This window comes from Osmia lignaria, unplaced genomic scaffold, assembly GCF_051020975.1.
Source record: "Osmia lignaria lignaria isolate PbOS001 unplaced genomic scaffold, iyOsmLign1 scaffold0001, whole genome shotgun sequence".
Taxonomy (NCBI): Eukaryota; Metazoa; Arthropoda; class Insecta; order Hymenoptera; family Megachilidae; genus Osmia; species Osmia lignaria.
The window spans coordinates 27,487,686-27,505,367 of NW_027478158.1; positions in this window are offsets into that span (position 1 = coordinate 27,487,686).

The following is a 17,682-nucleotide window of genomic DNA, read 5'->3' on the forward strand; positions in this document are numbered from 1 at the left end:
CGAGATATTTGCAGATTTATCTCAAGGGAAGGGGCCTAACGGACTTATTTCGAGATATTTCTTCTTCTTGTTGTTCTTCTTCTGCACAGCTAAACTGGAAGTGGCATTTCCAGGTCGCAATAGTGCAGAGTTATCTAAAAGAAAGGAGCCACGGTGTTTCTGTATCTCTATTATGTTGGTGCGGCTTCGGAACTTTTAAATATCTTGATATATCTCGAGAACTACGCGTCTGATCAAAAAATATCATAGAACATAAAAAGTAGGAAACATAATTCCATACAAAAAAGGTCTCTTAACATTTTGCCATAGCTCGCTTCGTTTCCGAGATATTTGCAGATTTATCTCAAGGGAAGGGGCCTGACGGACATGTTTCGAGATATTTCTTCTTCTTGTTGTTCTTCTTCTGCACAGCTAAGCTGGAAGTGGCATTTGCAGCTCGCAATAGTGCAGAGTTATCTCAAAGAAAGGGGCCACGGTGTTTCTGTATCTCTATTATGTTGGTGCGGCTTCGGAACTTTTAAATATCTTGATATATCTCGAGAATTACGAATCTGATCAGAAAATATCATAGAAGATAAAAAGTAGGAAACTTAATTCTCTACAAAAAAGGTCTCTTAACATTTTGCCATAGCTCGCTTCGTTTCCGAGATATTTGCAGATTTATCTCAAGGGAAGGGGCCTGACGGACATATTTCGAGATATTTCTTCTTCTTGTTGTTCTTCTTCTGCACAGCTAAGCTGGAAGTGGCATTTGCAGCTCGCAATAGTGCAGAGTTATCTCAAAGAAAGGGGCCACGGTGTTTCTGTATCTCTATTATGTTGGTGCGGCTTCGGAACTTTTAAATATCTTGATATATCTCGAGAACTACGCATCTGATCAAAAAATATCATAGAACATAAAAAGTAGGAAACTTAATTCTCTACAAAAAAGGTCTCTTAACATTTTGCCATAGCTCGCTTCGTTTCCGAGATATTTGCAGATTTATCTCAAGGGAAGGAGCCTGACGGACATATTTCGAGATATTTCTTCTTCTTGTTGTTCTTCTTCTGCACAGCTAAGCTGGAAGTGGCATTTGCGGCTCGCACTAGTGCAGAGTTATCTCAAAGAAAGGGGCCACGGTGTTTCTGTATCTCTATTATGTTGGTGCGGCTTCGGAACTTTTAAATATCTTGATATATCTCGAGAACTACGCTTCTGATCAGAAAATATCATAGAACGTAAATTGTAGGAAACATTATTCTCTACAAAAAAGGTCTCTTAACATTTTGCCATAGCTCTCTTCGTTTCCGAGATATTTGCAGATTTATCTCAAGGGAAGGGGCCTGACGGACATATTTCGAGATATTTCTTCTTCTTGTTGTTCTTCTTCTGCACAGCTAAGCTGGAAGTGGCATTTGCGGCTCGCACTAGTGCAGAGTTATCTCAAAGAAAGGAGCCACGGTGTTTCTGTATCTCTATTATGTTGGTGCGGCTTCGGAACTTTTAAATATCTTGATATATCTCGAGAACTACGCATCTGATCAAAAAATATCATAGAACATAAAAAGTAGGAAACTTAATTCTCTACAAAAAAGGTCTCCTAACATTTTGCCATAGCTCGCTTCGTTTCCGAGATATTTGCAGATTTATCTCAAGGGAAGGGGCCTAACGGACATATTTCGAGATATTTCTTCTTCTTGTTGTTCTTCTTCTGCACAGCTAAACTGGAAGTGGCATTTCCAGCTCGCAATAGTGCAGAGTTATCTAAAAGAAAGGAGCCACGGTGTTTCTGTATCTCTATTATGTTGGTGCGGCTTCGGAACTTTTAAATATCTTGATATATCTCGAGAACTACGCGTCTGATCAAAAAATATCATAGAACATAAAAAGTAGGAAACATAATTCCATACAAAAAAGGTCTCTTAACATTTTGCCATAGCTCGCTTCGTTTCCGAGATATTTGCAGATTTATCTCAAGGGAAGGGGCCTGACGGACATATTTCGAGATATTTCTTCTTCTTGTTGTTCTTCTTCTGCACAGCTAAGCTGGAAGTGGCATTTGCAGCTCGCAATAGTGCAGAGTTATCTCAAAGAAAGGGGCCACGGTGTTTCTGTATCTCTATTATGTTGGTGCGGCTTCTTAACTTTTAAATATCTTGATATATCTCGAGAACTACGCATCTGATCAAAAAATATCATAGAACATAAAAAGTAGGAAACTCAATTCTCTACAAAAAAGGTCTCTTAACATTTTGCAATAGCTCGCTTCGTTTCCGAGATATTTGCAGATTTATCTCAAGGGAAGGGGCCTGACGGACATATTTCGAGATATTTCTTCTTCTTGTTGTTCTTCTTCTGCACAGCTAAGCTGGAAGTGGCATTTGCAGCTCGCAATTGTGCAGAGTTATCTCAAAGAGAGGGGCCACGGTGTTTCTGTATCTCTATTATGTTGGTGCGGCTTCGGAACTTTTAAATATCTTGATATATCTCGAGAACTACGCATCTGATCAAAAAATATCATAGAACATAAAAAGTAGGAAACTTAATTCGCTACAAAAAAGGTCTCTTAACATTTTGCCATAGCTCGCTTCGTTTCCGAGATATTTGCAGATTTATCTCAAGGGAAGGGGCCTAACGGACATATTTCGAGATATTTCTTCTTCTTGTTGTTCTTCTTCTGCACAGCTAAACTGGAAGTGGCATTTCCAGCTCGCAATAGTACAGAGTTATCTCAAAGAAAGGGGCCACGGTGTTTCTGTATCTCTATTATGTTGGTGCGGCTTCGGAACTTTTAAATATCTTGATATATCTCGAGAACTACGCATCCGATCAAAAAATATCATAGAACATAGAAAGTAGGAAACTTAATTCTCTACAAAAAAGGTCTCTTAACATTTTGCCATAGCTCTCTTCGTTTCCGAGATATTCGCAGATTTATCTCAAGGGAAGGGGCCTGACGGACATATTTCGAGATATTTCTTCTTCTTGTTGTTCTTCTTCTGCACAGCTAAGCTGGAAGTGGCATTTGCAGCTCGCAATTGTGCAGAGTTATCTCAAAGAGAGGGGCCACGGTGTTTCTGTATCTCTATTATGTTGGTGCGGCTTCGGAACTTTTAAATATCTTGATATATCTCGAGACCTACGCATCTGATCAAAAAATATCATAGAACATAAAAAGTAGGAAACTTAATTCGCTACAAAAAACGTCTCTTATCATTTTGCCATAGCTCGCTTCGTTTCCGAGATATTTGCAGATTTATCTCAAGGGAAGGGGCCTAACGGACTTATTTCGAGATATTTCTTCTTCTTGTTGTTCTTCTTCTGCACAGCTAAACTGGAAGTGGCATTTCCAGGTCGCAATAGTGCAGAGTTATCTAAAAGAAAGGAGCCACGGTGTTTCTGTATCTCTATTATGTTGGTGCGGCTTCGGAACTTTTAAATATCTTGATATATCTCGAGAACTACGCGTCTGATCAAAAAATATCATAGAACATAAAAAGTAGGAAACATAATTCCATACAAAAAAGGTCTCTTAACATTTTGCCATAGCTCGCTTCGTTTCCGAGATATTTGCAGATTTATCTCAAGGGAAGGGGCCTGACGGACATGTTTCGAGATATTTCTTCTTCTTGTTGTTCTTCTTCTGCACAGCTAAGCTGGAAGTGGCATTTGCAGCTCGCAATAGTGCAGAGTTATCTCAAAGAAAGGGGCCACGGTGTTTCTGTATCTCTATTATGTTGGTGCGGCTTCGGAACTTTTAAATATCTTGATATATCTCGAGAATTACGAATCTGATCAGAAAATATCATAGAAGATAAAAAGTAGGAAACTTAATTCTCTACAAAAAAGGTCTCTTAACATTTTGCCATAGCTCGCTTCGTTTCCGAGATATTTGCAGATTTATCTCAAGGGAAGGGGCCTGACGGACATATTTCGAGATATTTCTTCTTCTTGTTGTTCTTCTTCTGCACAGCTAAGCTGGAAGTGGCATTTGCGGCTCGCAATAGTGCAGAGTTATCTCAAAGAAAGGGGCCACGGTGTTTCTGTATCTCTATTATGTTGGTGCGGCTTCGGAACTTTTAAATATCTTGATATATCTCGAGAACTACGCATCCGATCAAAAAATATCATAGAACATAGAAAGTAGGAAACTTAATTCTCTACAAAAAAGGTCTCTTAACATTTTGCCATAGCTCTCTTCGTTTCCGAGATATTCGCAGATTTATCTCAAGGGAAGGGGCCTGACGGACACATTTCGAGATATTTCTTCTTCTTGTTGTTCTTCTTCTGCACAGCTAAGCTGGAAGTGGCATTTGCAGCTCGCATTAGTGCAGAGTTATCTCAAAGAAAGGGGCCACGGTGTTTCTGTATCTCTATTATGTTGGTGCGGCTTCTTAACTTTTAAATATCTTGATATATCTCGAGAACTACGCATCTGATCAAAAAATATCATAGAACATAAAAAGTAGGAAACTCAATTCTCTACAAAAAAGGTCTCTTAACATTTTGCAATAGCTCGCTTCGTTTCCGAGATATTTGCAGATTTATCTCAAGGGAAGGGGCCTGACGGACATATTTCGAGATATTTCTTCTTCTTGTTGTTCTTCTTCTGCACAGCTAAGCTGGAAGTGGCATTTGCAGCTCGCAATTGTGCAGAGTTATCTCAAAGAGAGGGGCCACGGTGTTTCTGTATCTCTATTATGTTGGTGCGGCTTCGGAACTTTTAAATATCTTGATATATCTCGAGAACTACGCATCTGATCAAAAAATATCATAGAACATAAAAAGTAGGAAACTTAATTCGCTACAAAAAACGTCTCTTATCATTTTGCCATAGCTCGCTTCGTTTCCGAGATATTTGCAGATTTATCTCAAGGGAAGGGGCCTAACGGACTTATTTCGAGATATGTCTTCTTCTTGTTGTTCTTCTTCTGCACAGCTAAACTGGAAGTGGCATTTCCAGGTCGCAATAGTGCAGAGTTATCTAAAAGAAAGGAGCCACGGTGTTTCTGTATCTCTATTATGTTGGTGCGGCTTCGGAACTTTTAAATATCTTGATATATCTCGAGAACTACGCGTCTGATCAAAAAATATCATAGAACATAAAAAGTAGGAAACATAATTCCATACAAAAAAGGTCTCTTAACATTTTGCCATAGCTCGCTTCGTTTCCGAGATATTTGCAGATTTATCTCAAGGGAAGGGGCCTGACGGACATGTTTCGAGATATTTCTTCTTCTTGTTGTTCTTCTTCTGCACAGCTAAGCTGGAAGTGGCATTTGCAGCTCGCAATAGTGCAGAGTTATCTCAAAGAAAGGGGCCACGGTGTTTCTGTATCTCTATTATGTTGGTGCGGCTTCGGAACTTTTAAATATCTTGATATATCTCGAGAATTACGAATCTGATCAGAAAATATCATAGAAGATAAAAAGTAGGAAACTTAATTCTCGACAAAAAAGGTCTCTTAACATTTTGCCATAGCTCGCTTCGTTTCCGAGATATTTGCAGATTTATCTCAAGGGAAGGGGCCTGACGGACATATTTCGAGATATTTCTTCTTCTTGTTGTTCTTCTTCTGCACAGCTAAGCTGGAAGTGGCATTTGCAGCTCGCAATAGTGCAGAGTTATCTCAAAGAAAGGGGCCACGGTGTTTCTGTATCTCTATTATGTTGGTGCGGCTTCGGAACTTTTAAATATCTTGATATATCTCGAGAACTACGCATCTGATCAAAAAATATCATAGAACATAAAAAGTAGGAAACTTAATTCTCTACAAAAAAGGTCTCTTAACATTTTGCCATAGCTCGCTTCGTTTCCGGGATATTTGCAGATTTATCTCAAGGGAAGGAGCCTGACGGACATATTTCGAGATATTTCTTCTTCTTGTTGTTCTTCTTCTGCACAGCTAAGCTGGAAGTGGCATTTGCGGCTCGCACTAGTGCAGAGTTATCTCAAAGAAAGGGGCCACGGTGTTTCTGTATCTCTATTATGTTGGTGCGGCTTCGGAACTTTTAAATATCTTGATATATCTCGAGAACTACGCTTCTGATCAGAAAATATCGTAGAACGTAAATTGTAGGAAACATTATTCTCTACAAAAAAGGTCTCTTAACATTTTGCCATAGCTCTCTTCGTTTCCGAGATATTTGCAGATTTATCTCAAGGGAAGGGGCCTGACGGACATATTTCGAGATATTTCTTCTTCTTGTTGTTCTTCTTCTGCACAGCTAAGCTGGAAGTGGCATTTGCAGCTCGCAATAGTGCAGAGTTATCTCAAAGAAAGGGGCCACGGTGTTTCTGTATCTCTATTATGTTGGTGCGGCTTCGGAACTTTTAAATATCTTGATATATCTCGAGAACTACGCATCTGATCAAAAAATATCATAGAACATAAAAAGTAGGAAACTTAATTCTCTACAAAAAAGGTCTCTTAACATTTTGCCATAGCTCGTTTCGTTTCCGAGATATTTGCAGATTTATCTCAAGGGAAGGGTCCTGATGGACATATTTCGAGATATTTCTTCTTCTTGTTGTTCTTCTTCTGCACAGCTAAACTGGAAGTGGCATTTCCAGCTCGCAATCGTGCAGAGTTATCTCAAAGAAAGGGGCCACGGTGTTTCTGTATCTCTATTATGTTGGTGCGGCTTCGGAACTTTTAAATATCTTGATATATCTCGAGAACTACGCCTCTGATCGAAAAATATCATAGAACATAAAAAGTAGGAAACTTAATTCTCTACAAAAAAGGTCTCTTAACATTTTGCCATAGCTCGCTTCCTTTCCGAGATATTTGCAGATTTATCTCAAGGGAAGGGGCCTGACGGACATATTTCGAGATATTTCTTCTTCTTGTTGTTCTTCTTCTGCACAGCTAAGCTGGAAGTGGCATTTGCGGCTCGCACTAGTGCAGAGTTATCTCAAAGAAAGGAGCCACGGTGTTTCTGTATCTCTATTATGTTGGTGCGGCTTCGGAACTTTTAAATATCTCGATATATCTCGAGAACTACGCATCTGATCAAAAAATATCATAGAACATAAAAAGTAGGAAACTTAATTCGCTACAAAAAAGGTCTCTTAACATTTTGCCATAGCTCGCTTCGTTTCCGAGATATTTGCAGATTTATCTCAAGGGAAGGGGCCTAACGGACATATTTCGAGATATTTCTTCTTCTTGTTGTTCTTCTTCTGCACAGCTAAACTGGAAGTGGCATTTCCAGCTCGCAATAGTACAGAGTTATCTCAAAGAAAGGGGCCACGGTGTTTCTGTATCTCTATTATGTTGGTGCGGCTTCGGAACTTTTAAATATCTTGATATATCTCGAGAACTACGCATCCGATCAAAAAATATCATAGAACATAGAAAGTAGGAAACTTAATTCTCTACAAAAAAGGTCTCTTAACATTTTGCCATAGCTCTCTTCGTTTCCGAGATATTCGCAGATTTATCTCAAGGGAAGGGGCCTGACGGACACATTTCGAGATATTTCTTCTTCTTGTTGTTCTTCTTCTGCACAGCTAAGCTGGAAGTGGCATTTGCAGCTCGCATTAGTGCAGAGTTATCTCAAAGAAAGGGGCCACGGTGTTTCTGTATCTCTATTATGTTGGTGCGGCTTCTTAACTTTTAAATATCTTGATATATCTCGAGAACTACGCATCTGATCAAAAAATATCATAGAACATAAAAAGTAGGAAACTTAATTCGCTACAAAAAACGTCTCTTATCATTTTGCCATAGCTCGCTTCGTTTCCGAGATATTTGCAGATTTATCTCAAGGGAAGGGGCCTAACGGACTTATTTCGAGATATTTCTTCTTCTTGTTGTTCTTCTTCTGCACAGCTAAACTGGAAGTGGCATTTCCAGGTCGCAATAGTGCAGAGTTATCTAAAAGAAAGGAGCCACGGTGTTTCTGTATCTCTATTATGTTGGTGCGGCTTCGGAACTTTTAAATATCTTGATATATCTCGAGAACTACGCGTCTGATCAAAAAATATCATAGAACATAAAAAGTAGGAAACATAATTCCATACAAAAAAGGTCTCTTAACATTTTGCCATAGCTCGCTTCGTTTCCGAGATATTTACAGATTTATCTCAAGGGAAGGGGCCTGACGGACATGTTTCGAGATATTTCTTCTTCTTGTTGTTCTTCTTCTGCACAGCTAAGCTGGAAGTGGCATTTGCAGCTCGCAATAGTGCAGAGTTATCTCAAAGAAAGGGGCCACGGTGTTTCTGTATCTCTATTATGTTGGTGCGGCTTCGGAACTTTTAAATATCTTGATATATCTCGAGAACTACGCATCTGATCAAAAAATATCATAGAACATAAAAAGTAGGAAACTTAATTCTCTACAAAAAAGGTCTCTTAACATTTTGCCATAGCTCGCTTCGTTTCCGAGATATTTGCAGATTTATCTCAAGGGAAGGAGCCTGACGGACATATTTCGAGATATTTCTTCTTCTTGTTGTTCTTCTTCTGCACAGCTAAGCTGGAAGTGGCATTTGCGGCTCGCACTAGTGCAGAGTTATCTCAAAGAAAGGGGCCACGGTGTTTCTGTATCTCTATTATGTTGGTGCGGCTTCGGAACTTTTAAATATCTTGATATATCTCGAGAACTACGCTTCTGATCAGAAAATATCATAGAACGTAAATTGTAGGAAACATTATTCTCTACGAAAAAGGTCTCTTAACATTTTGCCATAGCTCGCTTCGTTTCCGAGATATTTGCAGATTCATCTCAAGGGAAGGGGTCTGACGGACATATTTCGAGATATTTCTTCTTCTTGTTGTTCTTCTTCTGCACAGCTAAGCTCGAAGTGGCATTTGCAGCTCGCAATAGTGCAGAGTTATCTCAAAGAAAGAGGCCACGGTGTTTCTGTACCTCTATTATGTTGGTGCAGCTTCGGAACTTTTAAATATCTTGATATATCTCGAGAACTACGCATCTGATCAAATAATATCATACAACATAAAAAGTAGGAAACTTAATTCTCCACAAATAAGGTCTCTTAACATTTTGCCATAGCTCGCTTCGTTTCCGAGATATTTGCAGATTTATCTCAAGGGAAGGGTCCTGATGGACATATTTCGAGATATTTCTTCTTCTTGTTGTTCTTCTTCTGCACAGCTAAGCTGGAAGTGGCATTTGCGGCTCGCACTAGTGCAGAGTTATCTCAAAGAAAGGGGCCACGGTGTTTCTGTATCTCTATTATGTTGGTGAGGCTTCGGAACTTTTAAATATCTCGATATATCTCGAAAACTACGCTTCTGATCAAAAAATATCGTAGAACATAAATTGTAGGAAACATAATTCTCTACAAAAAAGGTCTCTTAACATTTTGCTATGGCTCACTTCGTTTCCGAGATATTTGCAGATATATCTCAAGGGAAGGGGCCTGACGGACATATTTCGAGATATTTCTTCTTCTTGTTGTTCTTCTTCTGCACAGCTAAGCTGGAAGTGGCATTTACAGCTCGCAATAGTGCAGAGTTATCTCAAAGAAAGGGGCCACGGTGTTTCTGTATCTCTATTATGTTGGTGCGGCTTCGGAACTTTTAAATATCTTGATATATCTCGAGAACTACGCATCTGATCAAAAAATATCATAGAACATGAAAAGTAGGAAACTTAATTCTCTACAAAAAAGGTCTCTTACCATTTTGCCATAGCTCCCTTCGTTTCCGAGATATTTGCAGATTTATCTCAAGGGAAGGGGCCTGACGGACATATTTCGAGATATTTCTTCTTCTTGTTGTTCTTCTTCTGCACAGCTAAGCTGGAATTGGCATTTGCAGCTCGCAATAGTGCAGAGTTATCTCAAAGAAAGGGGCCACGGTGTTTCTGTATCTCTATTATGTTGGTGCGGCTTCGGAACTTTTAAATATCTTGATATATCTCGAGAACTACGCTTCTGATCAAAAAATATCATAGAACGTAAATTGTAGGAAACATTATTCTCTACAAAAAAGGTCTCTTAACATTTTGCCATAGCTCGCTTCGTTTCCGAGATATTTGCAGATTCATCTCAAGGGAAGGGGTCTGACGGACATATTTCGAGATATTTCTTCTTCTTGTTGTTCTTCTTCTGCACAGCTAAGCTCGAAGTGGCATTTGCAGCTCGCAATAGTGCAGAGTTATCTCAAAGAAAGAGGCCACGGTGTTTCTGTACCTCTATTATGTTGGTGCAGCTTCGGAACTTTTAAATATCTTGATATATCTCGAGAACTACGCATCTGATCAAAAAATATCATCGAACATAAAAAGTAGGAAACTTAATTCTCTACAAAAAAGGTCTCTTAACATTTTGCCATAGCTCGCTTCGTTTCCGAGATATTTGCAGATTCAACTCAAAGGAACTGGCCTGACGGACATATTTCGAGATATTTCTTCTTCTTGTTGTTGTTATTCTGCACAGCTAAGCTGGAAGTGGCATTTGCAGCTCGCAATAGTGCAGAGTTATCTCAAAGAAAGGGGCCACGGTGTTTCTGTATCTCTATTATGTTGGTGCGGCTTCGGAACTTTTAAATATCTTGATATATCTCGAGAACTACGCATCTGATCAAAAACTATCATAGAACATAAAAAGTAGGAAACTTAATTCTCTACAAAAAAGGTCTCTTAACATCTTGCCATAGCTCGCTTCGTTTCCGATATATTTGCAGATTTATCTCAAGGGAAGGGGCCTGACGGACATATTTCGAGATATTTCTTCTTCTTGTTGTTCTTCTTCTGCACAGCTAAGCTGGAAGTGGCATTTGCAGCTCGTAATAGTGCAGAGTTATCTCAAAGAAAGGGGCCACGGTGTTTCTGTATCTCTATTATGTTGGTGCGGCTTCGGAACTGTTAAATATCTTGATATATCTCGAGAACTACGCACCTGATCGAAAAATATCATAGAACATAAAGAGTAGGAAACTTAATTCTCTACAAAAAAGGTCTCTTAACATTTTGCCATAGCTCGCTTCGTTTCCGAGATATTTGCAGATTTATCTCAAGGGAAGGGGCCTGACGGACATATTTCGAGATATTTCTTCTTCTTGTTGTTCTTCTTCTGCACAGCTAAGCTGGAAGTGGCATTTGCGGCTCGCACTAGTGCAGAGTTATCTCAAAGAAAGGGGCCACGGTGTTTCTGTATCCCTATTATGTTGGTGCGGCTTCGGAACTTTTAAATATCTCGATATATCTCGAAAACTACGCTTCTGATCAAAAAATATCATAGAACATAAATTGTAGGAAACATAATTCTCTACAAAAAACGTCTCTTAACATTTTGCCATAGCTCGCTTCGTTTCCGAGATATTTGCAGATTTATCTCACGGGAAGGGGCCTGACGGACATATTTCGAGATATTTCTTCTTCTTGTTGTTCTTCTTCTGCACAGCTAAGCTGGAAGTGGCATTTGCGGCTCGCACTAGTGCAGAGTTATCTCAACGAAAGGGGCCACGGTGTTTCTGTATCTCTATTATGTTGGTGCGGCTTCGGAACTTTTAAATATCTTGATATATCTCGAGAACTACGCATCAGATCAAAAAATATCATAGAACATAAAAAGTAGGAAACTTAATTCTCTACAAAAAAGGTCTCTTAACATTTTGCCATAGCTCTCTTCGTTTCCGAGATATTTGCAGATATATCTCAAGGGAAGGGGCCTGACGGACATATTTCGAGATATGTCTTCTTCTTGTTGTTCTTCTTCTGCACAGCTAAGCTGGAAGTGGCATTTACAGCTCGCAATAGTGCAGAGTTATCTCAAAGAGAGGGGCCACGGTGTTTCTGTATCTCTATTATGTTGGTGCGGCTTCGGAACTTTTAAATATCTTGATATATCTCGAGAACTACGCATCTGATCAAAAAATATCATAGAACATAAAAAGTAGGAAACTTAATTCTCTACAAAAAAGGTCTCCTAACATTTTGCCATAGCTCGCTTCGTTTCCGAGATATTTGCAGATTTATCTCAAGGGAAGGGGCCTGACGGACATATTTCGAGATATTTCTTCTTCTTGTTGTTCTTCTTCTGCACAGCTAAACTGGAAGTGGCATTTCCAGCTCGCAATAGTGCAGAGTTATCTCAAAGAGAGGGGCCACGGTGTTTCTGTATCTCTATTATGTTGGTGCGGCCTCGGAACTTTTAAATATCTTGATATATCTCGAGAACTACGCATCTGATCAAAAAATATCATAGAACATAAAAAGTAGGAAACTTAATTCTCTACAAAAAAGGTCTCTCAACATTTTGCCATAGCTCGATTCGTTTCCGAGATATTTGCAGATTTATCTCAAGGGAAGGGGCCTGACGGACATATTTCGAGATATTCCTTCTTCTTGTTGTTCTTCTTCTGCACAGCTAAGGAGGAAGTGGCATTTGCGGCTCGCACTAGTGCAGAGTTATCTCAAAGAAAGGGGCCACGGTGTTTCTGTATCCCTATTATGTTGGTGCGGCTTCGGAACTTTTAAATATCTCGATATATCTCGAAAACTACGCTTCTGATCAAAAAATATCATAGAACATAAATTGTAGGAAACATAATTCTCTACAAAAAACGTCTCTTAACATTTTGCCATAGCTCGCTTCGTTTCCGAGATATTTGCAGATTTATCTCAAGGGAAGGGGCCTGACGGACATATTTCGAGATATTTCTTCTTCTTGTTGTTCTTCTTCTGCACAGCTAAACTGGAAGTGGCATTTCCAGCTCGCAATAGTGCAGAGTTATCTCAAAGAGAGGGGCCACGGTGTTTCCGTATCTCTATTATGTTGGTGCGGCTTCGGAACTTTTAAATATCTTGATACATCTCGAGAACTACGCATCTGATCAAAAAATATCATAGAACATAAAAAGTAGGAAACTTAATTCTCTACAAAAAAGGTCTCTCAACATTTTGCCATAGCTCGATTCGTTTCCGAGATATTTGCAGATTTATCTCAAGGGAAGGGGCCTGACGGACATATTTCGAGATATTCCTTCTTCTTGTTGTTCTTCTTCTGCACAGCTAAGGAGGAAGTGGCATTTGCGGCTCGCACTAGTGCAGAGTTATCTCAAAGAAAGGGGCCACGGTGTTTCTGTATCCCTATTATGTTGGTGCGGCTTCGGAACTTTTAAATATCTCGATATATCTCGAAAACTACGCTTCTGATCAAAAAATATCATGGAACATAAATTGTAGGAAACATAATTCTCTACAAAAAACGTCTCTTAACATTTTGCCATAGCTCGCTTCGTTTCCGAGATATTTGCAGATTTATCTCAAGGGAAGGGGCCTGACGGACATATTTCGAGATATTTCTTCTTCTTGTTGTTCTTCTTCTGCACAGCTAAACTGGGAGTGGCATTTCCAGCTCGCAATAGTGCAGAGTTATCTCAAAGAGAGGGGCCACGGTGTTTCTGTATCTCTATTATGTTGGTGCGGCTTCGGAACTTTTAAATATCTTGATATATCTCGAGAACTACGCATCTGATCAAAAAATATCATAGAACATAAAAAGTAGGAAACTTAATTCTCTACAAAAAAGGTCTCCTAACATTTTGCCATAGCTCGCTTCGTTTCCGAGATATTTGCAGATTTATCTCAAGGGAAGGGGCCTGACGGACATATTTCGAGATATTTCTTCTTCTTGTTGTTCTTCTTCTGCACAGCTAAACTGGAAGTGGCATTTCCAGCTCGCAATAGTGCAGAGTTATCTCAAAGAGAGGGGCCACGGTGTTTCTGTATCTCTATTATGTTGGTGCGGCCTCGGAACTTTTAAATATCTTGATATATCTCGAGAACTACGCATCTGATCAAAAAATATCATAGAACATAAAAAGTAGGAAACTTAATTCTCTACAAAAAAGGTCTCTCAACATTTTGCCATAGCTCGATTCGTTTCCGAGATATTTGCAGATTTATCTCAAGGGAAGGGGCCTGACGGACATATTTCGAGATATTCCTTCTTCTTGTTGTTCTTCTTCTGCACAGCTAAGGTGGAAGTGGCATTTGCGGCTCGCACTAGTGCAGAGTTATCTCAAAGAAAGGGGCCACGGTGTTTCTGTATCCCTATTATGTTGGTGCGGCTTCGGAACTTTTAAATATCTCGATATATCTCGAAAACTACGCTTCTGATCAAAAAATATCATGGAACATAAATTGTAGGAAACATAATTCTCTACAAAAAACGTCTCTTAACATTTTGCCATAGCTCGCTTCGTTTCCGAGATATTTGCAGATTTATCTCAAGGGAAGGGGCCTGACGGACATATTTCGAGATATTTCTTCTTCTTGTTGTTCTTCTTCTGCACAGCTAAACTGGGAGTGGCATTTCCAGCTCGCAATAGTGCAGAGTTATCTCAAAGAGAGGGGCCACGGTGTTTCTGTATCTCTATTATGTTGGTGCGGCTTCGGAACTTTTAAATATCTTGATATATCTCGAGAACTACGCATCTGATCAAAAAATATCATAGAACATAAAAAGTAGGAAACTTAATTCTCTACAAAAAAGGTCTCTCAACATTTTGCCATAGCCCGCTTCGTTTCCGAGATATTTGCAGATTTATCTCAAGGGAAGGGGCCTGACGGACATATTTCGAGATATTTCTTCTTCTTGTTGTTCTTCTTCTGCACAGCTAAGCTGGAAGTGGCATTTGCGGCTCGCACTAGTGCAGAGTTATCTCAAAGAAAGGGGCCACGGTGTTTCTGTATCCCTATTATGTTGGTGCGGCTTCGGAACTTTTAAATATCTCGATATATCTCGAAAACTACGCTTCTGATCAAAAAATATCATAGAACATAAATTGTAGGAAACATAATTCTCTACAAAAAACGTCTCTTAACATTTTGCCATAGCCCGCTTCGTTTCCGAGATATTTGCAGATTTATCTCAAGGGAAGGGGCCTGACGGACATATTTCGAGATATTTCTTCTTCTTGTTGTTCTTCTTCTGCACAGCTAAGCTGGAAGTGGCATTTGCGGCTCGCACTAGTGCAGAGTTATCTCAACGAAAGGGGCCACGGTGTTTCTGTATCTCTATTATGTTGGTGCGGCTTCGGAACTTTTAAATATCTCGATATATCTCGAAAACTACGCTTCTGATCAAAAAATATCATAGAACATAAATTGTAGGAAACATAATTCTCTACAAAAAAGGTCTCTTAACATTTTGCCATAGCTCGCTTCGTTTCCGAGATATTTGCAGATATATCTCAAGGGAAGGGGCCTGACGGACATATTTCGAGATATTTCTTCTTCTTGTTGTTCTTCTTCTGCACAGCTAAGCTGGAAGTGGCATTTACAGCTCGCAATAGTGCAGAGTTATCTCAAAGAAAGGGGCCACGGTGTTTCTGTATCTCTATTATGTTGGTGCGGCTTCGGAACTTTTAAATATCTTGATATATCTCGAGACCTACGCATCAGATCAAAAAATATCATAGAACATAAATTGTAGGAAACATAATTCTCTACAAAAAAGGTCTCTTAACATTTTGCCATAGCTCGCTTCGTTTCCGAGATATTTGCAGATATATCTCAAGGGAAGGGGCCTGACGGACATATTTCGAGATATGTCTTCTTCTTGTTGTTCTTCTTCTGCACAGCTAAGCTGGAAGTGGCATTTACAGCTCGCAATAGTGCAGAGTTATCTCAAAGAAAGGGGCCACGGTGTTTCTGTATCTCTATTATGTTGGTGCGGCTTCGGAACTTTTAAATATCTTGATATATCTCGAGAACTACGCATCTGATCAAAAAATATCATAGAACATAAAAAGTAGGAAACTTAATTCTCTACAAAAAAGGTCTCGTAACATTTTGCCATAGCTCGCTTCGTTTCCGAGATATTTGCAGATTTATCTCAAGGGAAGGGGCCTGACGGACATATTTCGAGATATTTCTTCTTCTTGTTGTTCTTCTTCTGCACAGCTAAGCTGGAAGTGGCATTTGCGGCTCGCACTAGTGCAGAGTTATCTCAAAGAAAGGGGCCACGGTGTTTCTGTATCCCTATTATGTTGGTGCGGCTTCGGAACTTTTAAATATCTCGATATATCTCGAAAACTACGCTTCTGATCAAAAAATATCATAGAACATAAATTGTAGGAAACATAATTCTCTACAAAAAACGTCTCTTAACATTTTGCCATAGCTCGCTTCGTTTCCGAGATATTTGCAGATTTATCTCAAGGGAAGGGGCCTGACGGACATATTTCGAGATATTTCTTCTTCTTGTTGTTCTTCTTCTGCACAGCTAAGCTGGAAGTGGCATTTGCGGCTCGCACTAGTGCAGAGTTATCTCAACGAAAGGGGCCACGGTGTTTCTGTATCTCTATTATGTTGGTGCGGCTTCGGAACTTTTAAATATCTCGATATATCTCGAAAACTACGCTTCTGATCAAAAAATATCATACAACATAAATTGTAGGAAACATAATTCTCTACAAAAAAGGTCTCTTAACATTTTGCCATAGCTCGCTTCGTTTCCGAGATATTTGCAGATATATCTCAAGGGAAGGGGCCTGACGGACATATTTCGAGATATTTCTTCTTCTTGTTGTTCTTCTTCTGCACAGCTAAGCTGGAAGTGGCATTTACAGCTCGCAATAGTGCAGAGTTATCTCAAAGAAAGGGGCCACGGTGTTTCTGTATCTCTATTATGTTGGTGCGGCTTCGGAACTTTTAAATATCTTGATATATCTCGAGACCTACGCATCAGATCAAAAAATATCATAGAACATAAATTGTAGGAAACATAATTCTCTACAAAAAAGGTCTCTTAACATTTTGCCATAGCTCGCTTCGTTTCCGAGATATTTGCAGATATATCTCAAGGGAAGGGGCCTGACGGACATATTTCGAGATATGTCTTCTTCTTGTTGTTCTTCTTCTGCACAGCTAAGCTGGAAGTGGCATTTACAGCTCGCAATAGTGCAGAGTTATCTCAAAGAAAGGGGCCACGGTGTTTCTGTATCTCTATTATGTTGGTGCGGCTTCGGAACTTTTAAATATCTCGATATATCTCGAAAACTACGCATCTGATCAAAAAATATCATAGAACATAAATTGTAGGAAACATAATTCTCTACAAAAAAGGTCTCTTAACATTTTGCCATAGCTCGCTTCGTTTCCGAGATATTTGCAGATATATCTCAAGGGAAGGGGCCTGACGGACATATTTCGAGATATGTCTTCTTCTTGTTGTTCTTCTTCTGCACAGCTAAGCTGGAAGTGGCATTTACAGCTCGCAATAGTGCAGAGTTATCTCAAAGAAAGGGGCCACGGTGTTTCTGTATCTCTATTATGTTGGTGCGGCTTCGGAACTTTTAAATATCTTGATATATCTCGAGAACTACGCATCAGATCAAAAAATATCATAGAACATAAAAAGTAGGAAACTTAATTCTCTACAAAAAAGGTCTCTTAACATTTTGCCATAGCTCTGTTCGTTTCCGAGATATTTGCAGATTTATCTCAAGGGAAGGGGCCTGACGGACATATTTCGAGATATTTCTTCTTCTTGATGTTCTTCTTCTGCCCAGCTAAGCTGGAAGTGGCATTTGCAGCTCGCAATAGTGCAGAGTTATCTCAAAGAAAGGGGCCACGGTGTTTCTGTATCTCTATTATGTTGGTGCGGCTTCGGAACTTTTAAATATCTTGATATATCTCGAGAACTACGCATCTGATCAAAAAATATCATAGAACATAAAACGTAGGAAACTTAATTCTCTACAAAAAAGGTCTCTC